The 25,980-nt window shown below is 34.9% G+C and overlaps 1 protein-coding gene across 4 annotated transcripts in view; it reads right to left on the bottom strand.

Annotated features, from left to right (window-relative positions):
* Positions 1-11,523, bottom strand: part of tlr2 (toll-like receptor 2) — a 35,117-nt gene extending 23,594 nt beyond the window's left edge. For 3 of the 4 annotated variants that reach the window (XM_073928768.1, XM_073928736.1, XM_073928803.1), the window contains exons 1-2: positions 11,421-11,523; positions 3,889-4,034 (exon numbers count right to left, since the gene is read on the bottom strand). The gene's annotated coding sequence lies outside the window, so the exon portion shown is untranslated. Of the gene's footprint in view, positions 1-3,888; positions 4,035-7,645; positions 7,939-11,420 lie in introns of those variants that run through there. The other variant, XM_073928898.1, reaches the window with a different exon arrangement.
* Between the last annotated feature and the right edge of the window lie 14,457 nt (positions 11,524-25,980).

Here is a 25,980-nt window from a genome sequence, read left to right as displayed (position 1 = left end):
GTCAATGTCAAGCTGGTTTGACACTCAATTGTAATTCAAAGTCAAGCTGGTGTGACACTCGATTGTAACTCAAAGTCAAGCTGGTTTAAAACCCGATTGTAACTCAAAGTCAGGCTGGTTTGAACCTCGGTTGTAATTCAAAGTCAAGCTGGTTTGACACTCAATTGTAACTCAAAGTCAAGCTGGTTTAACACTCAATTGTAACTCAAAGTCAAGCTGGTTTGACACTCGGTTGTAACTCAAAGTCAAGCTGGTTTAAAGCCCGATTGTAACTCAAAGTCAAGCTGGTTTGACACTCAATTTTAACTCAAAGTCAAGCTGGTTTAAAACCCGATTGTAACTTAAAGTCAAGCTGGTTTAAAGCCCGATTGTAACTAAAAGTCAAGCTGGTTTGACACTCAATTTTAACTCAAAGTCAAGCTGGTTTAAAACCCGATTGTAAGTCAAAGTAAAGCAGGTTTGAAACTTAGTTGTAACTCAAACTAAATGACTAACCCTTTTAGCATATGAATGTGTGTGTTGTTTATGCAGTATGTGTAAATGAGACTACTTGAGTTTGAGTAAAGCCTGTTGCACACTGCAAGCGCAAACAGTGCGTGAGCAGAGCATGTTTTTTCGGTGTCCTTGTTAACAGAGTAGAGCTTTCATATTGCACACAGAAGCAGCGCATCAGCGCGAAGCCTGAACATCGCAGAAGTCAATGTCATGCTGGTTTGAAACTCGATAGTAACTCAAAGTTAAGCTGGTTTGAAACCCGATTGTAACTCAAAGTCAAGCTGGTTTAAAACTTGTTTGTAAGTCAAAGTTAAGCTTATTTGAAACTCAATTGTAACTCAAAGTTAAGCTGGTTTAAAAACTCAATTGTAACTTAAAGTCAATCTAGTTTGAAACTCAATTTTAAGTCAAATGCGCGCTGCAGACGCAGCTAGTGTGAAAGGTAAACGGCTGCGCGCTGCTTCTGCTCTAAATACACACTGCGCCTGCACTGCTTGCACTTGCAGTGAGAAACAGCATTAACAATTTCCAAATTGTGATTTTTGAGTGAACTATCCTTTTAATAGAGTCATGCTGGTACTTTTTAGATTCTATGATGGATCTAACAACTTGGTTACATTTGAATGGTATTGTCTGTCTTTCTGAATGTAAACCACTGTCCACATGGCACTGCTGTTGATATCAGTATCATCTTTTCAGTTATTTTATAGTGGTACGTTGTATGTATTGGATGTATTACATATTAAGATGTTCTTAGTAGAAATATGCATTTCAGAAAGTGAGACTTAAAATGTTTTTGTTCACAATTGTTTTTTTTAATAAAGGTAAATTATTTGATGTCTGATAGAGTCGATTAGCTGTCTCCGCTCTTGATTTCTCTTTCACTTCATTATCTTGTAATGTAATCCAACACAAAAAAATAAACAAACCTTTATACACTGACTTCACACAAACGGCCCCATCTAGGGGAAGATATGAGCTACATGCAACATTCTCTTACTCATACATATTTGAACTTTTTATCGTTTTACTTGATAATAATAATGAAGCGAGCGGATGTTACATTTTAAATCTGACCATTTCTCTGGGAACTCCCGTTTTTTAACTCTATGTTGGTCACAAACCTCACATCTGTACTGTATACACACCACTGTTCCTATAGAAATCACATCCGCTGGCACAAAGACAGGAACATGTTTCTCTTCCTCCACATTAAAGTATTCCTCTGACAATTATATGGTCGGATAAAACAGGAAGGTGTGTTTTGTTCTTGCTTTTCAAGATGTTAATGTTTAAAAAAGGAAAAGAAAATGAAAGATGATCTCTGCAGTGCAGAAAAACCTGAAACAAAGACATCCATTGTAACTGTACTGTACAGGATACCTTGCATACCTCAGCATTTTGTTGCATGTTACATGCACTGTAAAAGATGGTATGACAAGAAGTCATGACTAGGAATGTTTTTATGTTACTGTAACTTAAGTTAATCAGGTTACAACTACATTTTTTTAAGCTATGTAAAGTTTAACTTTATATTTTTAGTCAGTTTACATAAGTTGAGATGACTAGAAAAGCTAATTTGGCTCAACTAAAACAATTAAGACAGCAATCATTTTTTAAAAGAGTGTAATTAACTATAGTAATAACATTGCACATGATGCACACACACATTTGTTTTTGTGAAATCTGGGGACATTCCATCGTTTTCCATTGTTTTTGCTGTACAAACTGTATTTTCTATTGCCCTAACCCCATTCTATACCTAAACTGTACACTTTTACTTTCTGAAAAAACTATTTTGGTGCGATTTATAAGCTTTTTGAGAAATGAGGACATCAGCAATGTCATCATATTTCACCACCTTTTTGTAATACATGTCAAACATCAAAACAAATAGTGTCTATTTCTAATTTAGCTTTAAATTAGTTTTTTTGTTGTTGTTGCTTATTATGTCAGCAAAAAATAATGACTCGTACATTTTGACCATGATTTACCATGTCATTCAGTTAATTTATACACACACACACACACACACACATATATATACGAATATCTTCTTCTTTGGCCTTAGTCCCGTATGGTTGCGGGGTCGGCTCTTTGAAACAAGTCCTCCATTTAGACTTGTCCATATGATAAGGACTTTTTTTACACAATCCGGCCGGCCTGTCGTCTGGGCCTGTCACCCTCATACACTCATACACTACGGACAATTTAGCCTACCCAATTCACCTGCAGCATGTCTTTGGACTGAGGGGGAAACCGGAGCACCCGGAGGAAACCCACGCAAAAGCAGGGAGAACATGCAAACTCCTCACAGAAATGCCAGCTGAGCCGAGGTTTAAAGCAGCGACCCAGCGACCTTCTTGCCACTGCTTCGGCCATATATATATATGTATAAATATTTCCCTGCTCTGTTAAACATGAAATATTTAAAAAAGAAAAAACAATTCAAAGGGGAGCTAATAATTCTGATTCCAACTGTGTGTGTGTGTGTGTGTGTGTGTGTGTGTGTGTGTGTGTGTGTGTGTGTGTGTGTGTGTGTGTGTGTGTGTGTGTGTGTGTGTGTGTGTGCGCGCACACACACACACACACAAAAATATGCCATTTTATGACAACATGAAAACATTTGGTCACAAAGTACTGATTATCCTTCACACTCCAAAAAGTGTTTAATAATATACTTTATACTAAAATTATAGTAAAACTACAGTTTAAGTAAGTTGTTTCAGGAGTGCACAAACATATTAGTAGGGCTACATGGAATCTGTGTGCCACATGGAATTCCATAGACTTTTAGCCCATCTGAGTCTATTTATTTACTTGTGTAAATGCATATTTATGCAGGTTATAAAATTTCAGTCTAATATAAAAATGTTCACGTGATTTATTTACAAAACAGTTCATAAAGTAATATTTTATGTCTTTTAGTAGATGTATTATGTGAGAGACTTGCTTTGTTTACCAAATAAGTGAATCTATTGGATTTGCATTGTAAACATTACAGAAAAGTAAAAAATGTATCATTTTTATTTCATATATAAAGTTTTTAGATACTCCCATAATCATTCTGCATACATCTGATTTTTACAGAATTCTGCGCAGAAATAGCAAAAAATGTCCGCAGATTCTGTCTGGCCCTACACAGAAGATATTTTGATTTTATATTCACACATTTGATTTAATATTATGAAATATCAAAGGTTTTGAAAATTTTGCTATTGCCAGTGAAAGGATCAGGAATATCTCAACCTAAATATTCCCTCCTTCTGAAGAAAAAAAGTCTCTCGTGATTCTTCCAGCATCTGACCATCGGAAACCCGTCGCTCGTCAAAAACCAATTTACTGAGCAGCAATTTTACAACAGGCCCGGCCAGGCATTTCAATGAGCTTTACCTTTGTGTTGACTGCAACCGCTGTCACTGGCCAATGTATTTTATTTCTGCATGCCTTGGCATCACTTCTCCATTCAGATCCATTAATCAGAGAGTCCTTTAACAAAACTGCCTTTGTGTAGTGTGTTTTTTCTGCACTTATTAAACCTGAAAGACAGAGAGAGAGCAAGATTAACTCTTGAATGCTTAAAATAGCATTTCCGTCATGCATAAAAACACACTTTTGTCATATTGAAAAAAAATGACTGTCAGCATTCATATTTTAATTTTAATTCTTGACATGGTCCGTCTCTTCTTTTTACTATCAGATCATTATGTAGCACTGAAACGGTGTGATCTGTTGTTGAGTTTACAGGTGAAACAAAGATATTCACCGAGAAAAAGAATGCAGAGGGTTGATTTTATCCACCGACTGAACCATGACTGAACATCGCATACAGGTATGTGAAGTCAGATGACAGAAGGGAAGAGAATAAAAAGTAAAAGTGATCTGTGAAAAGAGAAGTAATGTAGAAGAAAAAAAAACAGAATTTGAAGACACATTTTTATTTGAATTCATATGATTTACACTACCTGACACAAGTCTTGATCGTCGAACCAAATTGTAAGAGCAACAAATAATTACTTGACTTCTAGTTGATCATTTGGAAAAATGGAAACTTATTGGAACCCACATAGACCCAAGATTCTCACAGTTATCAGTCAAGTTTGGTAAAGGAAAAATCATGGTTTGGGGTTACATTTAGTATAGGGAGATGATCTGCAGAGTGGATGGCAACATCAGCAGTCTGAGGTATCAAGACATTTGTGCTGCCCATTACATTACAAACCACAAGAGAGGGCAAATTATTCAGCAGGATAGCAATCCTTCTTATACAAAGAAGTCAAGGTGCTTCAGGATTGGACAGCCCAGTCTCCAGATATGAACATTATTGAGCATGTCTGGGGTAAGATGAAAAAGAAGGCATTGAAGATGAATCTGGGAGTCCTGCAAGTACTCTTTCTTTGGCATCCCAGGTGACTTTATTAATAAGTGATTTGAGTCATTGCAGAGACGTATGGATGCAGTACTCCAAGCTCATGGGAGTCATACACAATATTAATTCTTTTTCCACTGCAGCAGGACTTTATATTCTATACTGTACATTATTTCTGTTAAGTGACAAGACTTTTGTCTAAGTCAGACTTTACTGTCATAATTAAACAAACATTAAATGAGAAAAAAGAAAAAAAAAACTGCAAACACAGTTAGGACTTTAAGGAGCATGCAAAGTTAGGAGCATGCTTTTCACTTTTGAAAGGTGTCTTTTTTTCTTAAAACTTGTAATCTTTACTAACTGAATATCCAGAAATGCAATATGCATTAATATTTTTATTTATGAAAACAATAAATAATATTATTTTAGTATTTAATTAATAATGCCAAGTGAAAATGCTAATAATTTACCACAAAATCTGAGTGTTTGTTTCGTTTACTTCGGTGACGGCAAAATGAAAGCATTTAGCTGTAGTATTATATTAAATAATATTATTTTAAATTTTAATTATTACTAAATAATAATTTTAATGCAATATTAATAAATAAATAATTGGTAAAATATAAAAAATGTGATATAATATAATATGATAATAAATTAACATATAATAATAAATTATAATATAATATAACATAATATTTATTTTCTTTTTGGCTTAATCTTTTTATTCATCAGTGGTCGCCACAGCAGAATGAACCACCAACTTATTCAACATATGTTTTTACACAGTGGATGCCCTTCCAGTTGCAACCCATCACTGGGAAACATCCTAACACACTCCTTCACAAATACACTGACAATTTAGCTTACTCAATTGACCTATAACTCATGTCTTTGGACTTGTGGAGGAAACCAGAGAACCCGGAGGAAACCCACGCCAACACGGAGAGAACATTTTCCACACAAATGCCAACTGGGTAAGCTGAGGCTCCAACCAGCAACCTTCTTGCTATGAGGCAAAACTCCTACCCACTGTGCCACCGTGTCCCCTCCATATAATATAACATAATATAATATAATATAATATAATATAATATAATATAATATAATATAATATAATATAATATAATATAATATAATATAATATAATAAAATATAATATATAAGCCATTACAAAATGAAAATATCTATTCAGAATTTTGTTTCTTTATCCGCTTATCTAATAAAACTGCAATTGAATGTAGTGTTGGAGTAATTGCACCATTTCTTTTTTACAAGTTGCTTCAGATAAAAGTGTCTGCAAAATGCATAAATGTAAATGTGTTTGTTGTAAGTGGGAGTGTGTTTAAACAAATGCCCACGTGGGTTGCACATTATATTTTTAATCAGAAGCGTGTAAAAGGGAGTTGCTTACATTTTCTCAGCTCTTTGGCAATGAATGATGAAACATCTTTGATTTATACCTCCCACAATCACTGCTAAAGACACACTAAACTGATAAAACCTGTTATATCTCTTTGTATTATCTTCCCTTTCCCCCGCCTTTAATCCCTATGGGAAAAGAAAACAAGACGTATCAGCCGCATGTTCTGATAGTAAGCAGCTGGTTTTTTGGGGGTTCAGGAAAGTTCAAAGAGTTATTTATACTGTACATGAGCAATATCACACTCATAGCAGTGCGATATGGCTAGATATTGGCACTGGTGGGAAGCGTGCAATGGCACGAGGCCACTGGCCGAGCCCCCAGTCCCGCCAAAAGTGACGATATACAGCCACATTGCACTGCTTTGAGTCTCATAATCCTTTTGTAAGAGAAACCAACTTCTTCTGACATTCATTCACATCTGCAGCTGATGGTCAGAACAGCAGAAACCGTCGCTGCTTCACCAACATCACTTTTAGCTAGTATTTGAATGATTCTCTAGCGTTATGTCTAAAGTGATGACAAAACAGGTGATTTTGCTGACATTTTAAGATTATAAGGCTGAACGGCTTGAATGCCATCAGTCTACAGAGATTTCTTACTATTTCTCTGTTTTAATCAGGAGATCACAATAATTAACCGCAAAAACAGCCAAAGCAGTAAACAGTATACACAGTAAGCATTAAACACATGTTGGCATTCCTTCTTTCTTTTTTTTTTACTGAACTAGTCTGCAGTAACAGGGCTCATTAGAAACAGATGGCCAAACAAAAAGTAATTCAGTGTTATACAAAAAGTGGCCAAAAAAAAAAAAAAAACGACATTGCTAATATGTGAGTCCCATCTCACACTTGATGCACTACGATAGGGTATGTGCAGAAGTATGCAGAAATATTTTTAATTTGTCACATGCCTGGGTCAAGCGCTTCAGGTGAACTGTAAATCAGCGGATTTAAGGTCTGTTTTCTTTATCAGCGATCTCCACTGCCTGACTGATATCTGATTTAAAGTGGGTCTCGGAATGTACAAGAAGCACTGCATTAAATAACATTTTATTCTGCCATGTCTTTAAAATATGAACATTTATTTTACCCCAGTATATTCAATGGAGCTTTTGCACTAGCCTGCTAATTCTGACTGGCGCGTGCATGTAAATGGCTTTTCATCTCGTTTAGCGACTAAATGAATGCCAAAGTCTATTTAACTGATTTTATTTTAATTACATCATAACATTGATGCTGTATAAGGAACATAACCATTCACTGGGAGTTTATCAGTTTGGGAAGAAACACTAGCTCTGCATTACTATGGTATAAATACAACACCGCAACATACAAAAGAGAGAGATCTCCACTTACCTGTTTAATAATGATTTAATCAGCTGTAGTTTAAAATTACGCTGGGTTTTTCCTCCTCTAAGGGCTTATTATGCGTCTCTGTCGCCATCTTGTGGATAGACAACGTCAACCGTCTTTGCTCAGCTCAATGATAGAGGCTAATGGCCGCCGACGTGCTATCTAAAATTAACAAAATAGGCCCTATCTTTATAATTAAACTGCATAGTTGCTATCTAAACAACTACAGTCTCAACTAAAAAGCCTCAAAAGTACATTATGATGTCCAACAGCAGCAATATGTCAAACTGTAGCGTGACCTCTGGTTGTTGCATGTGGGCGGAGTAATACACAAGGGTGAAGGGTGAAGATGCTTGACGAGTGCTGAATTTAAATTTTCCTTTAAACCAAAAAATTATTAAATACGATAGTAATCTAAAATTAATACTATGGTGTTTTTTAACCATACTGTACTAAAGTATATTTTACTGTAGTACTATTATATTATAAAATGCACTCTGTTAATGAATGCTACAGCATACGAACTCTACTGAACTGATAAACTGTAATAAATACTGTATTAGACCGTAGTAGATTTAACTACAGTAAACTGTGGTGTATTGTAGTATAGCTGTAGAAAACGACAGTATTCTGCAGTTTGTACATATTACAACTATAATCTCACAATTACAGATTAATTCAAGTACTGTTTGGTTCAAAAACACTAAATTATTTACTACAAATTACTAATATGTGGGAAAACTATTTTTTTTTACTTCTGTCAGCATAACTTCTAATAGGCCGTAATCTCTAATATAGTGCTGGGAAAAGATTGATTGCATCCAAAATTTGTTTTGACAATGTGTGTGTGCTATTTATTATGTGATGCTCAAACACACATATTACATATTAAAAACAAAAAGTATACAAAACTAATTATAAATTAAACCTAAATACATAAATGTATACATAAATTTGTACATAAATTGGTATGTATATATATATATATATATATATATATATATATATATATATATATATATATACATATATATATATATATATATATATATATATATATATATATATATATATATATATATATATATATATATATATATATAAAATATAAATAAATATCTAAATATAAATAAATATTTTCTCAAAGACATGCATTTATTTATATTTACATAATACATTTACACAGCGCACACACATGGTTTAATGTCAACACAAACATTTATTTTGGATTATCGCGTCTAGTTTTTGCCCAACACTAAATATAATGCTCCTACACAATATATTTACCTTTGTTAATATTGTGTATGGAATGTCTCTCCCGCCTTTGATTTGTACATTTGCCACAAGGGGGCATTGCTTCTCTCTACAACTCTGATCTCTCAAGTTAAAATTTACTAGCTTGGTATTTACTTTTCTACTTTGATGGTAAGTGACTAAAATATAACATTAATCTAAACAGGTAGCGCCGAAATGCAGATTGTAAACGCTCAAGTTTAGCTATTATGTTTACATTGAGCTTTTTTTTTTTTTTTTTGCAGAAATCATTGTTTTATTACAATGGGATCAACTCAAGAACTCAAAGTACTAAGTGCAAGCCTGCAGGAGAGGAATAAACACAACAGCTCTAGTATAGGAGCAAAAACATAAACTATAGTATTAGAGAGGCGAGTGTATCAGGTACACATTTAATATTGTGCATTATAAAAATCAGGTGTAGTGAGATAATACATCATAATCACAATACAATTATAATACAGTTGCAACTGGAATATGAATTATTAGACCCCCTTATTTATTTTTTCCCCAATTTCTTTTAATGTATAGTTTAATGGAGAGAGGTTTTTTTTAAACACATTTCTAAACATAATAGTTTTAATAACTCATTTCTAATAACTGATTAAATTTATCTTTGCCATGATGACAGTAAATAATATTTGACTATATATTTTTCAAGGCACTTCTATACAGCTTAAAGTGACATTTAAGGGCTTAAATAGGTTAACTAGGCAGAGGTTATTAGGCAAGTTATTGTATAACGATGGTTTGTTCTGTACACTATAGAAAATATATCTTAAAGGGACTGATAATTTTGGCCTTAAAATGTTTGGAAAAATAAACAAAACTAAAAAACTGTTCTTATTTCAGCTGAAATAAATGCAAATAAGACTTTCTCTAGAAGAAAAAAACATCAGACATACTGTGAAAATTTCTTTGCTCTGTTAAACATAATTTGGGAAATATTTAAAAAAGAAAAAAATCAAAGAGGGATTAATAATTCTGATTGCAACTGTATATAGTCAAAAAGTCATAATTATTAGCCCTTCTGTAGAAATTTAGTTCATTTAAAAATATTTTCTGAGTGATGTTTAACAGAGACAAGAATGATTTTGAAAAACATTTTAAATTAATAGTTTTAATTACTAAATTCTAATCATTAATTTCTTTTGTCTTGGCCATGATGCCAGTCTAAATTTTGTTATAATTATTAATTATATTTTTAATATTTATTTTTTGGCAAAATAATAGAATTTAGATTTAAGGGATATTTAAAGACCAAGGCAGGGGTGCACAAAACTCGGTCCTGGAGGGCTGGTGCCCTGCAAAATTTGGCCCTAGCTTGCCTCAACACTCCTGCACGGATATTTCTAAGTCTAGTAAAAGCTTGTTAAGCTAGCCCGGGTACCTACTACACTTGATTTTGGTTTTATTGTATATAAGAAAATAAGAAAACATGTTAAATGAGAATCTGAAATATTCTAACTGACATATCATATAATATAATATATAATAAATATAATATAAACTGACATATCATCCATTTGGTAGAGGTTGATAATTTTGGAACTATGGGATGTGTTGAAGAAAAAATGCATTGAGTGTGTTATATAGTGACATTAGGAGTTTTTTTTTTTTTTTAGTGGGGCAGGGTTAAAGGATTAAAAAGGAAGGAAAAAACAAGTTCTGAAAGAGATCAAGCCTCGGTCAGTTAATAAAAAGTAACGCAAAAGTCACTCAAAAGTAACGTAAATCATTACTTACCAAAAAAAGAAACACAACTTGTTACTTTTTTTGGGGGTAACTCAATATTGTGCATTACTTTCCAAAGCAACTTTCCCCAACATTGGTATTCGTGTGCTTTTAATGGCACACTTGTGTACAAGTTCAAATGCTAGGGCATATAGGCATATTTATTTAGTTTGGAGCATGTGCACACACCAATGCTTGATTCAGAGGACAAAAAGGGAAAAAAATCTTAAAAATCCACCAGCATAAAAACAAAATGATCATATTTACAGGTATGACTTCTGTGTAGATATGTATGTCTGCACATTTTACAGTGATAATGATCTATGATGGCTACTTAAAAAAATAACCCATGCAAACAAAAAAGTCAGCACTCTTTCGAAGAACTGGGCTGAACTGGTTCCACTACAAAGATTTCCAAGAAACCACAGAGCGATATCGATTTGCAACAAGATTTGGTTTTATTTCACAAATGAACGACCAGTTTTGGGTTCCTGCACATCAATGACGGTAATTTAACCAGACGTATTTTCAAAAATATCAAGTCAATAGCAATTAAATGAACTACAGCTGACTGCTTTCGTTTTGCGGTCACCGAAGTAAACTAAACAAACACTAAATTATTAGCATTTTCACTTGGCAAGTGCGGTTGCTTGAGGCTGCGATTGTATCTTGGTGAAAGACACCCCAGGGCTTTCCCACATTATTCCATTTGCATAAACATCAAAATATTTCTCTATATAAATAAACTTACAGGCGACACGGTGGATCAGTGGTTATGTTACCTCACAGCAAGAGGTCGAGCTTCGAGTTCCGGTGTTACACCAAATTCTGCGACCGTCGTATTCTGTGACTCTAGTAGGCGCTGTTCTCGCTGTTCAACTTAAACTCGCTCCCACAGGCGGACTGGACACGCAAAAAGCGTACATACTCTCACGTGAACGCGCTCGGCGCCCGTACACATTATATGAGCGCGTCAATATATTTCATCGTTCTCTGTTTACTATTATTTTTCTTGCCTTTGATATATAGATGTTAAGTTTACATATATTTAACAGCCCATCAAAGAAAGCATTTTACTATAATATGACCAGTACAGCGATAGATTATATCTATCTATCTATCTATCTATCTATCTATCTATCTATCTATCTATCTATCTATCTATCTATCTATCTATCTATCTATCTATCTATCTATCTATCTATCTATCTATCTATCTATCTATCTATCTATCTATCTATCTATCTATCTATCTATCTATCTATCTATCTCTCTGTCTCTCTGTCTGTCTGTCTGTCTGTGTAGTTTGTCTAGTTTGCCTCGTTAATGCACCCAGGTTGCGTGTGCTGAATGAATTGTTCAATGCTAGTATCTAATCCCTCGTATTTCACACAGAAAAAATAATGTTCTCCAAATGCAAACAGCTTACATGATAATAAAAAACTACAATTTTGATAATACATACACAAATAATCTACTGAAAAAAACACTAATTTGAACATTAAACCGATAATGAAAAAATAAATAAATTATATATATATATATATATATATATATATATATATATATATATATATATATATATATATATATAATTATTATTATTATTATTATTATTAATAAAATATGATAAAATACAACACGCATGGTTCAATCAAATGGTATGTAATAATGTTTCTGGACAGTTTTGCTCTCTCTTTCTCTTTTCACTGCGTACTTGCATCTTTCAAAATGATATACAAGACTATTTAAGGCTCTTTTTAGTATTATTATCGTATCCATATTAAAGGACTATGTGTTAATTCATGCATAAGTATACAGATCTACACCATGGTTTTGTTTTAAAGTTTTTATTTGGTCAGCAAAAAACTATTTTTTTTTGCTTTTATTTCTAGCATTAAAGATAATTCTACACCTAATTTTATTTAAAGTTTATGCAGATTATTTTTTTCCAAAATGCCAAATCACAGTCCTCCGTGCATGCCAAGACAGTTAGGAAAACCATTATAACTACCTTAAAAATACATATATAAGTGTTACCTGACATAGCCAAAATAAAAATAAACAAAAAATGCAAGACTCTTCCCTGTCTTAATATCTTTTTCAAGTTAGGATATTTTTTTTAAATCACACAACAGAAAATGTATGACACATATAAAAAAAAGTGTTTTGTTTCATCACAATTTGTTTTAAAGAGGTCTTACACAGTTGTGACAAGACTTTGATTTCCTGTAGAGTCTCTGCAGTTTGCAAATAATATCTCTGCAGTGGACAATGACAGGAAAAAATTGCCATGAGACTGCTGAATGAATCTGGTACTTTGTTTTTCACTGCATAAAAATAATCAAGTTGTGTGAAAAAAAAGGTATAATTTGGAGATATTTTGCCTTTTGATATTTTTTATTATAGAATTGTGCAAATTTAGAAAATTTTAATTCAATATTACATTTTAGAGATAAGTAATTGCCAAATTGTCAAGCTATTATTTCCATGGTAACTTTTTTCCCACATGACTAAGACCCAATTAACCCTTCATATAGTTGTATATAAATGTATATTTTGGTTCAATAGATGACCTTAGTGAGCTGTGCCACTATTGTGGGGAAAATAATATAGAAGTGGAAAAAGAAAGGGGAAACGTACAGAAAACCATTACCTTGTTCCTGGGTAACCTTCTTTTAAAATAAGATGGCAATCTCAAAACACTTATTCCTTAGTTACAGATTCAGTGACACGTGTGACCGGAGGTTTCACATGTGTTTGAGCCTGACCCCATGAAGCCCCTACAACTGGGCAGAATGTTAATCCCATACCCTGTCTTTATGTTAATAGTTTTCAAGTAATTGTTAAGTTAAATGTTATCTTAGATTAAACCTTTTTGAAAATAAACATAAAAAACATTTCATTTTAAATTAAAGTATGCACTTTACTTATTTTAATTTGTGTGCGTACATTCTATTAACCAATATTTTACACACACATTCCACATTTACTTAAATAATTTTCTTTTTAATTTAAAAGCCAATTAAGAAATTCTATAAACATATTTAGGGAAACATTTAAAAGGGATTAACAGTAATCTACATAACTGCTTACAGGGGAAAAAAGGCTAAAACAAACTAGACTAATTACACAGACAGACAGACAGAGAGACAGATAGATAGATAGATAGATAGATAGATAGATAGATAGATAGATAGATAGATAGATAGATAGATAGATAGATAGATAGATAGATAGATAGATAGATAGATAGATAGATAGATAGATAGATAGATAGATAGATATAATCTATAATCTATCGCTGTACTGGTCATATTATAGTAAAATGCTTTCTTTGATGGGCTGTTAAATATATGTAAACTTAACATCTATATATCAAAGGCAAGAAAAATAATAGTAAACAGAGAACGATGAAATATATTGACGCGCTCATATAATGTGTACGGGCGCCGAGCGCGTTCACGTGAGAGTATGTACGCTTTTTGCGTGTCCAGTCCGCCTGTGGGAGCGAGTTTAAGTTGAACAGCGAGAACAGCGCCTACTAGAGTCACAGAATACGACGGTCGCAGAATTTGGTGTAACACCGGCTGGCATTTCTGCCAGAAAAAAAATTCATTTTAGCTTTGTTGTGATTGCTAATGTTCTGGAGAACTGGAAAACTTGTGGCCAAATAATGTTTCACCCAACACAAAAGGATTGTTTTGTACACTGAGAACGTTTCTTTGTTGGATTTGACCCAGATGAGTCATGTTGAGAACAAATCAGCAGACTTTCAACCCAAAAAGATGCCCTCTTCTGATAAGGTTATCTGATGCCCTCTGCTGGACCATTTTAGGGATTCTTGTTCTTACCTTCTTAGAAGATTCACAAATCCATAACGCATTTAATGAGCATTTCACACAATTTCAGTGAAATATAAAAAGGATTTCCCCAGTATTGATTTCAAATTATTTTTAAGTTTGATATTACAATCTGCTCTGGTGTTGTGCCGAGAAATGCACCCCCTCATAGACTTTCTCAGTCTGCATTTAATAAAAAATAATAATAATTGATTAAAACGCAAAATTTTTTTTATTATAATATATAAAAAAATATTAATTATTTTGATGGATAAAGCAAGGTCAAGGAGTGAAACGCATTTAAAAACGCACTAGGTTTACAAATAAATGTAAAATACCAATATTGCAGGATAATAACGTTTTTTTTTCAGTATTACATTAATCTGTTTCATTTATGGCTGCAAAAAATATGCATCCTACGTTGTTTAAAAATATGTATTCTATATGGAAATATTTCAAATAAATAACTTTATTTTTTTGAGTATTCCTACCGTGGCTCAATAGTTAGCATTGTCGCCTCAAAGCAATCACTGGTTCAAGTCTCAGTTGGGCCATTTGGCATTTTCTGTTTCCGCCGGTTGCCCTCACAGTCCAAAGACATGCATTATAGGTGAATTTGGTAAACAAGTGCGTGTGTAAATGTGAGTGAGTATGGGTGTTTCCCAGTACTAGGTTGTGGCTGGAAGGGCTGCCTAAAACATATGTTGGAATAGTTGGCGGTTCATTCAGCTGCTGTGACCCTTAATAAATAAGAGACTAAGCCGAAATAAAATGAATGCACGAGTATTCCTACCTGACTTCTTATGGCCTACTTCCAAATGTTCTCTATGGCCAAGATATCCATGCCTTGGTATCTTTGCATCACTCTGATTAGTCCGTCTGTTAAAAAAAGCCCAAAAAATTCTGCTGTAATGTCTACTTATAAGTCTGTATCTTCACCATTTCCTCTCTCTGTCTCTGCAGCATGTGAGTGCTTGCCACCATAGAGTTTATGTGGATAATGATCTTGGTCAATCTTTCTCAGAGAGACAGAGACATTGACCAGGTGAAATGGCTGTATGCTCTAATAGTGTAAAAAGACGTCAGCGTTAGTAATGCGGGTTTGACAATGTCAGAAAAACATTCTCCTCACTCCTCACTTTTATTAAAAAAAAAACAACTGACAGTAAGGTGCTCTGCATACAGCATTGTTGATGGAAGCTGGCAGCTCTAGAGGCCTTTTTATTGACATTTAAACAAACACATAAGCTAAACAGGGGAATTGGCGAGAGAAAATGTGCTTGTCAATCCCGCAGACTGAGTGAATGTAACCTTAGACTTGACTTAATATCCACGTCTGCATTACGGGATTATTGAGACACGTGACCGAGGCTCCAATAACAGATTCGGAAGACCTGCAAGTATTTGCAATACCTTGGCAAATATTAGAATATCTGTGACTGTGACTGAGACTTGAGGTGAGTCATAGCTTTACAGACTAAACATTGAGTTTTTACAGCCCACAAAATCTACAGCAAGAAATAATCAGCTGCTTCGTGGCTCTTAAGTTTAAAACTAATGAAGATTATTGTCATTGTTGCTAAAAATAAAATGTTACGGCAAGAACAAGTCAATCGGATTATGTTGTGGTAATTTTACTGTATGATAAAGTACTGTCGAATTGATGGTTTGTAAAAAAATTGCAATTAGGGTATCATTTATGGTTAAAAACAGGGATGTTTGCAGACATTTCCTCATTTTATTAAAATTATATTGACAAAATGATATTATATTAATGAATTAATCAATTCTAAAGATACATATTTATGACATACAAGTTCATATTTGATTTTTGCACATATAAAATGTGTCATATGCACACTGCTCAGCATAAATGTGTACATATAGGTGTTTAGTTAGGGTAATATATTTTGGTGTATTTAAACAAAACAGATATTTTAATCAGATATAACATAGCTCAGCGGCTAGCACTGTTGCCTCACAGCAAGTGATCGCTGGTTTTAGCCCTGGCTGGGTCAGTTGGCATTTGTGTGTTTAGTTTGCATGTTCTCCCCGTGTTGGTGTGGGCTTCCTCTTGGTGCTCTGGTTTCCCCCACTGTACAAAGACATGCACTATAGGTGAATTGGGTAAGCTGAATTGGTAGTGTATGTGTGTGAATATAGATAGGTGATGCGGTGGCACAGTTTGTAGTGCTGTCGTCTCACAGTAAGAAGGTCGCTGATTTGAGCCTCGGCTGGGTCAGTTGGGATTTCTGTGTGGAGTTTGCATGTTCTCCCCGCGTTCGCAAGGGTTTCCTTTCCCTTGCACCTTTCGCAAGGTGTTTCGGTTCCCTCCACAGTCCAAAGACATGTGGTACAGGTGAATTGGGTAGGCTATGTTGTCTGTAATGGATGAGTGTGAATGAAAGTGTATGGGTGTTTCCCAGTGATGGGCTGCAGCTGGAAGGGCATCCGCTGTGTAGAACATATGCTGGATAAGTTGGCAGTTCATTCGGCTGTGGCGACCCCAGATTAATAGAGGGACTAAGCCGAAAAGAAAATGAATGAATGTGTGTGAATAGGAGTGTATGGGTGTTTCCCAGTGACTACAAAAATTCAGCTAAATTTGATAAATTTTTTTGGTTTCTTTAGATTGTTTTTGAAATATTCTGAAACAATTTATAAATATATCATTATATAATACCCGTAAATACTGTAAGTATAACCATTTTTACAGTGTTTGGACTAAGTTAAGACCAAGACCGGACCCTCATTCATTCCTTCATTTTCCTTTGGCTTAGTCCCTTGTTTATCAGCCAACTATTCTGGCATATGCTTTACATAGTGGATGCCCTTCCAGCCAAAACCCACTGGGAAACACCCATACACACTTGCAAACAAACACACATATGAAAAATTTATTTCATCCAATTCACCTATAGCACATGTCTTTAGATTGTGGGGAAACCGGAGAACATGCAAACTCTACACAGAAATGCCAATTGGTCCAGACAGGACTGGAACCAGCAACCTTCTAGCTGTGAGGCAATTGTTCTAACCCCTGGCCATGGTGCCACCCCAAGACTGGAAACTTTAAAACCAAAAATCATTAATTAATTAGAAAATGCAAAATTTATTGGAGTCATTTTTTATATATCTAAGAAACCATGGAAGCTTGTTTTCACAACTGAAAATCAAACGTAATTGTGTGAGTTTACATCTTGCAATTCTGACTTTCTGACTGCAATTGTGTCTTATAAAATCAGAATTGTGAGAGAGTGTAAAATGTCAGGGCGGCGCGGTGGCGGAGTGGTTATCGTTGTTGCCTCGCAGCAAGAAGGCCACTGGGTCGAGAATTGGCTAGGTCAGTTGACATTTCTGTGATGAGTTTACATGTTCTCCCCATGTTGGCGTTGGTTTCCTCTGGGTGCTCTGGTTTCCCCTACAGTCCAAAGACCTGCGCTATAGGTGAATTGAGTATAAGCTAAATTATCCGTAGTGTATGTGTGTGAATGAGAGTCTATAGGTGTTCCCCAGTGATGGGTTGCAGCTGGATGCGCATCCGCTGTGTAAAATATATACTGAATAAGTTGGCAGTTCATTCTGCTGTGGCGACCCCAGATTAATAAAGGGACTAAGACGAAAAGAAAATGATTGAATGAATGTAAAATGTTAAACTCACAAATTCCAAATTACACACCGACTACTCAGCCTGATCTCAAGAGGACACAAAACTCTTTCTCATTGAGGTCAGAAAAGTGGCTATTTTTTACAAATTCAAACTATTTAATTTATATGAAAATATTACATTTTTCGAAGGAGATGTCGCCCCAAACCCCACCTCTTTGAAGGTTGGGGATGAGCAAATATACTAAAATGTATAAATGAGATTCTTATATTAGCTAAGAATTATTCAGTAAATAAAATAAAGTTACAATTTGTTGAGAGATCGCATTACACTTCTAGTTCAATGAAATTAAATGAATCAGAGCAGATCATAAAAGGGCGAGTTGTGAGATCTGCTGTGTACAGGATCAGAATACTTCTGTTTTGTCTGAATTTAAGAGAAGGAAATTGTTGGTCACCCAGTCTTTTACATCTTTAACATACTCAGCTAGCTTAGACAGACGAGTCTCCACATTGATCTTGTGGGCCAGTATGAACACCCGCCGATGACCTACTCAGACCTGCAGCTTCTCCATGATGGACTTCCAGCGTTCTCCAGCCTCTAGACTGCAGCTCTGCACAAGAAGTTAGGAAAAATGAGAAATGGTCGTGCCCAATTCAGCCTGGTTTCTCTTGAGGTTCATTTTCGTCAATTGGTGAAGTTTATTTCTCGCCACTGTCGCCACTGGCTTAGTTCGGGAGCTACGCATTAATGGATTTTTTTCTTCAGTGTTTGGACTTTCAGCAGTGAAAATTAAACCACACTGAACTGAACTAAATTTCAACTCTTCTCAACACAATCTACATTGTAAAAGTGCTATAGAAATAAACATGAATTGAAGTATTGTCTGCATAGCAGTGAAAGCTGATCCAGTGTCTTCTGATATTGTCTCCCATGGGTAGCATGTATAGTGTAAACAGGAAAGGGCCTAAAACTGATCCTTGAGGAATCCCACACTTCACTGGCCTGACTTGTGAAAGCTGTCCGGTTATATTTACAAACTGGTAATGCTCAGTTAAGGATGACTTAAACCATCATCTATAAACCACAAAAATAGATTTCCCTGCTAAACGCAAAATAAAAACAACAGCTTTGTCATATCTAAGGTCCACAAAGAGGACACAAGCACTGGAAGCATCTTTCCCCAGTGTAGAAAAAATGCTGCTCCTAAAGCTCTGGAAATAGACCGTTGTCTGAGACTGTAAGCAGCGACCCAGATCCAGATCAAGACACCAAGCAATAAAACCCAGACTAATGTTATGTTTATGACGTCTACAGAGGCCTAATGTCAAGATCAAGAGTCAACTCCCTGGGAAAAACACACATATCCTCTGTTCACCAGCAATTTCGGAGACGTGACTTTTTAGCAGTGTGGAGTGGTTATGCTAAGAAGTCAATTTAATGCGAAGCCTCTGGTGTATTTTTTAGTATATTCAATGCACTCTGTCGTGTGTAACACAACAATAAGACTTTGTTGCAGATATCAGAGCTAGAGAAAGCCCAGGACTTTGGGGAAAACAGCTGTCCTGCTGACAAATCCAAAGTAGGTTATAAAGTACAAACAAGAAGCCCAAAGCAGAGCTACTGTATGGGGAGATCCAATACACTGTATAACAAGACTTTCACAACATCACTGGAGTACATTATACAATACAATTCTTTAGGGCATACCCATATAGAAATCTGATGCATTGAAATTATATACACAATACATATATGACTTAAGTTCATATTTGCATTTCATATAAAAATATATGTCATGTGCAGCATATTTTTTAAAATATTGCAAAAAAAATTACTTTTATTTTATTTTTTGACCATGGGAATTACAAATATGTACATATATTCAAATATATTACCTTTATAAATGTACATTATTATAACACTTTTGAGCATATATATGCATATTTGTAATTCCAATGGTTGAAATATATGAAACAGTCATTTTTGAAATATGCTGCATATGGCATATGTTGATATACTGGTATCATGTAAAATCCAAATATGAACTTCTATGTCATGTAATATGCATATATTGCCATATTTTACATTTATATCTGGGAATATTTACTTCATGTTTATTTATTTCATGGTAATTTGTTATTTAGCTTGTATTTTTATAGGTAATTTACCTCTTAAGTCTAAACAAAAATGTCACATACTGTTTACAGAGATCCATTTTTTAAGGGTCATTTTAAAGGTGTGCTATTTTAAAGTGGTTATTCACCCCAGAAAATTATTTACTCTCAATCTTGTGGTTTTAAACCTTTCCTTTTCAGCTTCTTTCTTCTGTTGAACACAAAATAGGCTATTTTGAAGAATGCTGGTAATTGACTTCCATAGTAGGAAAGAAGTGTACTATGAAAGTCAATGCGTGCCAGAAGCATTTTTCAAAGTATCACCAATTGTGTTTAATAGATTATTTCCAAATAGCAGATTTTTATTTGGGAATATTTACTAAGTTTATTTATTTTATGTTAATTTGTCATTCACCTTGTCTTTTAATATTTTAATTCGGTTATTAAGTGTAAACAAAATTATCTCACATAGAATGAAATCCAAATTTCTAATACATATTTGAGGGTTGTTTAAAGGGGGTATATCACTCCAAAAAAAAAAAAAAAAATTATATATATATATCTATATATATTCTAAGTGGGAATATTTACATGCTTATTAATTTCATGTTAATATGTCATTCACCTTGTATTTTAATCATTTAATTTACTTAATAAGTGTACACAAATATGTCACATATACAGTGAAATCCAAATCTCTAATACAGGGGTGGCCAACCCTGTTCCTGGAGAGCCACCTTCCTACAGATTTTAGTTGCTACCCATATCAAACACACCTGAAACAATTAACTGGAACTGAACACCATGTGATAATTACAGGCAGTGTGTTTGATATCGGTTGGGAACAGGGTTGGCCACCCCTGCTCTATTACATTGAGGGTGATTTTAAAGGGGTAGTTCACATACAAAAAGTTATTTACTCTCCTGATCATGTGGGATTAAACCTTTAAGTTTCTGTTGATCTGTTAAACAAATAAAATAAGCTATTTTGAAGAATGCTGGTCATTGAGGTTAATAGTAGGGGAAAAAATTACTGTGGAAATCAATGAGTGCCAGAAGCATTTTTCCAAATACTGTCTAATGTTTTTAATAGAAGAAAGAAACTCAAATAGGTTTTGAAAATATGAAGAATAAATAAATGATGTCAGAATTTTCCTTTTTGGGTGAACTCTGCCTTTAAGTTTCTCTTTACACTTCCAGTTTCCTTTAGTAATGTTGCAGTTTGAGCATGAGAAACATCTGAATGTTACACAGCACACATTCACTCCAGGGGGAGTTATTCTCTATATCAGAAAGCACTAGAAAGAACATTTACAGCATAGTATAATAAATGATCCATGAGGTATTTTGAGCTGAAACATCACAGACACGTTCTTGGGACATCTGAGGGTTACATATTAAAGCTTCCAAAGTAAAAAAAGCATCTGTGAATATATGACCCCTTTAACTCGGATGTAAACAGACTTTTTAAGATGTGGAATCAACCATCATGTCTTGGATCCAAAGCACAAAATGCATATTGGATCATAACGAATACCACAATGATACATTTTTAGCGTAGCTTATGTCAGCTCGAGTGCTGCTGTTCAATAATTGGTAAAGTAAAAAAAAAAGGTATTAATAAGAATTCATTGACAAGTGTTTTTTTTTTTTTTTTGGCATATAGCAAGTTTACTAAACAAGTAGTGGCTGATTTTGATAATGATATTTGTCACTTGTAAACTATAGCTGAACTTTTGTCAACAAAAACTGGCAAAGTCACATTCATTCATTCATTCATTCATTCATTCATTCATTCATTTTCCTTCGGATTGTCTCTATTTCAGAGGTTGCCACACTGGAATGAACCGCCAATTATTCCAGCATATGTTTAACGCAGCAGATGCCCTTATAGCCGCAATCTAGTACTGGAAAACATGATCCATACACATTCATTCACACACACACTCATACACTACGACCAATTTAGCTTACTCAATTGGCCTAAACCGCATATCTTTAGACTGTGTGTGAGCACTCGGAGGAAACTCACTCGAACACAGGAGAACATCCAAACTCCACACAGGCATGCCAACTAGTTCAAACCAGTGACCTTTTGGCTGTGAGGTGACAGTTCTAACCACTGAGCCACCATGCCACCTAGCAATATCACTTTTAAAACAAATTTTCTTTAAACACAGATTGGATTCATTTACAAATTCATACACAAATGTTTCAGTGATAAGTAAATACAACAGAATAAACTAATCCAATATCTTTAAATAATTGTGTTTAAGCAAGAATAAAAAGGAATAAAAAGGAATAAAGGAAATTCTATGTAATCAGTTCAAGTTTGTAGAAATCAAAGTTTGATGAAAAATAAACAGATTTTTTAAGATTTTAAATCATTCACCCAATATCACAGGATGCGTATAGTTTTATGATTAAGAACATGATATGAAACATTTTTTATGAATACATTCAAAAAGCAAAACTATTAACCCTCCTTTGAAATTAAATATTTTTACAATATTTCCTGAGGGATATTTAACAGAGCAAGGAACAGAGCTTATTTTCTTTGGGTTAAAGTCCCTTTTAGTTTACTGAAATAAAAACAGTTTTTAAATTGTTTTTAAAATTTAAGGTCAATATTATTAGCCCTTTTAAGACAATTTTTGATTGAGTACAGAACAAACCACTGTTGTCCAATGTCTTGGCTAATTAACCAAACTTAATTTAACCAAATTAACTTAATTACGGCTTTAAACGGCACTTTAAGCTGAATGCTAGTGTCCTATAATTGAAACTATTATATTAAATATTATGTGTGTAAAATACAATTTGTTAAGTTTTTTCTTTCTGTTAAAAAACACTTGAGAAATATATATATATATATATATATATATATATATATATATATATATATATATATATATATATATATATAACTCAACATTTTACAGGAGGATTAATAATTTTGCCTTCAACTTTATATAAAACAACCATTAGCTAATTTTGATACTGATATTTGCAGCCTGATCCAGTGTTGCCAACTTAGCATTTGTTGCTAGATTTAACAACTTTTCATAGTACCCTAGCAACTTTTCTTTTCAAACAGCACCTAGCAACAAATTTAGCAATTTGTAACATTTATTTGGCTACTTTTAGCAGTTTTTAAAAAAGACTTCACTCAGTAAAATAAATCGCTAGCTCAGATTGTTGTTCATAACTGTTCATTTACTGATATTTGTTAACATGTATAATTGTTGGTAATTTAGGTAGCAATTAATTCCAATAGTGCTATAAATATATTTTTCATACAAATCTAAATAAACATATTTCAAATAATGTTTTTGCTGAGATGGCCAGTCACTTTGAGAAAACCTTAATTATTTTGTTTACTACATAAAGATGTAGTTTTTAAGTTGCGATTACACAATCACGTCATCACGCGAAGTGATATGTTAATTATAACTTATTTATTGTGCATCTGGATGTAATGTTTTAATATAATATAATACACGGCGTCTCAGAGAGTAGAAACATGATGAGGTTATGCTTTTCAGATACTACATGATGACATCCCTGATATGTAAACTAGTGTGTGACGTCATCTAGCATCATTTAGCTACTTTTCAGCCAGGCTTAACCTACTTTTCATTAAAAATGGTTGTCAACACTGGCCTTATCTCACAAGGAAATGAAAGTTGTTTACGCTTTGTCAGTTTAGTGGCTAATTCGTATGAATTTCTGAATTCTAGTTCAGTAAAAATGAGGTTTGGCACCCAACCCCACCTCTAAACTCAACCATCATTGAGGAATATACGCAAATTGCACTAAATTGTACGACTGAGATTAGCCACTAAATCAGGGGTCTCAAACTCAATTTACCTGGGGGCCGCAGGAGGCAAAGTCTGGGTGAGGCTGGGCCGCATAAGGGATTTCACAAAAAAAGTCCTCAAATGTCATTATTAACAGTTTTAATTATTTCTTCTGAACATGAAGTGTCCTGAACATTAATAGAACATTGAGTGAAGATTATGAACAGTTCTTCTGAACATGGCATCTTTTGCCTACTTCTTGCTGCCAGAGACTTGACAGCGCTTCTTCTCACAAATCTGAACCACATTTGGCTTTAGAGCAGAAGCAGTTGAGACCCTCAGTATGGCTTGAAGATGATCATTATTAAGTCTAGACCTGTTCTTTGACTTATTGACGTTCAAGGTGAAGAATAACTTCTCACACAAATATGTGCTCCCAAAAAGGCACATGGTCCGCTTGAACCCCACTCCAGTCACATCAGTCTGTACCAGTCTGTATCTACCTATAATATATATAAGATGCAGGCTGTAGCTAGGTAGGTGGCAGGCTGCAGATAGGTAGCTAAGTGGCAGGCTGGGGCGGGAACAGCTTACCTTTGTTCTGGCCGGCGCGAGTTCCCTCCTAACACTTCCCGCCCGTCACAGCGTCTAACAAAGGGGCGGGGAGCATGGTGACGTCACCGGCATCCCCGCCCCTTTGTTTACACGGCGGGCGGGGAATGCCAGTGACCGCTGTGTACGGATAGAATCAGCGGAGCGGGGAGCGCTCTCTCTCCCCGCTCCGCTGATTCTGTCAGTGTACAGCGGTCGGCGCGGGCCACAAAATATTGCACTGAGGGCCGCAAAGGGCCCGCGGGCCGCGAGTTTGAGACCCCTGCACTAAATCATAAAGTTATGAATTGCCGTCAGATTGTGTTAGATATTTGCCAATTGTACAAGTTAGCAAAGTAAAAAAACTAAACGCTGTTACCACAGACCATTCATTTTTTCTTCGGCTTAGTTCCTTATTTATTAGGGGTTGCCAGAGCGGACTGAATCGCTAACTATTCCAGCACATGTTTTACACAGCTGATGCCCTTCCAGCTGCAACCACGAACTGGGAAACACCAATACACACTAATTCACACACTTATACACTACGGCCAATATAGCTTATCCAATTCACCTGTAGCACATGCCTTTGAACTGTGGGGGAATCCGGAGCACCTGGAAACTCACGCCAACATGGGGAGAACATGCAAACTCCACACAGATATGCCAACTGGCAGGTGGGATTCAAACCAGTGACAGTGCTAACCACTGAGCAACCACCGCCTACAGACCATTTAACATTAAACACACCAATATACCTCGACCAACACATTGGTGGATCTCTAGGTACTAAAAATCAAAACATAACATCAAAACAAGGAAAAAAGCAGTAAAAGTTACAGCACCCATGCAGATAAAAGGCTACAAGAAACGTTCCTGTCAAAGCATAAAAGATAGATGAAGTCAAATAGTGGATTAATAGCCTGTGTGTGTGAATGTGTGTGGTTCCTGGCTGTTGTCGGGTCTGTGGCGGATCCAGGACACCATGTGTGTGTTGCGTCAGAGTATGTGTTAGGCCCACGCTTGCTCCAGATATTGGCTCCGAGTAAAACTGTCAGTACAGAAACTGTGGAGCGAAGCACATGCTCGCTACAGTGAGCCATTCAGCTTGATCAAGCTAATCATGCAACTCTAAATTAGTGGATGAATACACACAAGCACATACGCATACTTGTATATATGGCTAACGGGGACTCTCCATAGGCCTTATACCTGCTTATTATATGGACTTACACCATACCTAAACCCAACCTTCAGAGGAAACCTGTGGCAAATTTTGAAGGTCAATAGTCTCAGTCCAGTGCTTCCCCTTTTACCCACATCACATAAATAGTTAACTATATGCGACAAACAA

The sequence above is a fragment of the Danio rerio genome, chromosome 1 (genome assembly GCF_049306965.1).
Source record: "Danio rerio strain Tuebingen ecotype United States chromosome 1, GRCz12tu, whole genome shotgun sequence".
NCBI lineage: Eukaryota > Metazoa > Chordata > Actinopteri > Cypriniformes > Danionidae > Danio > Danio rerio.
Note: the sequence above shows the minus strand (reverse complement) of the source record. Positions and strands in the feature narration are given on the sequence as shown.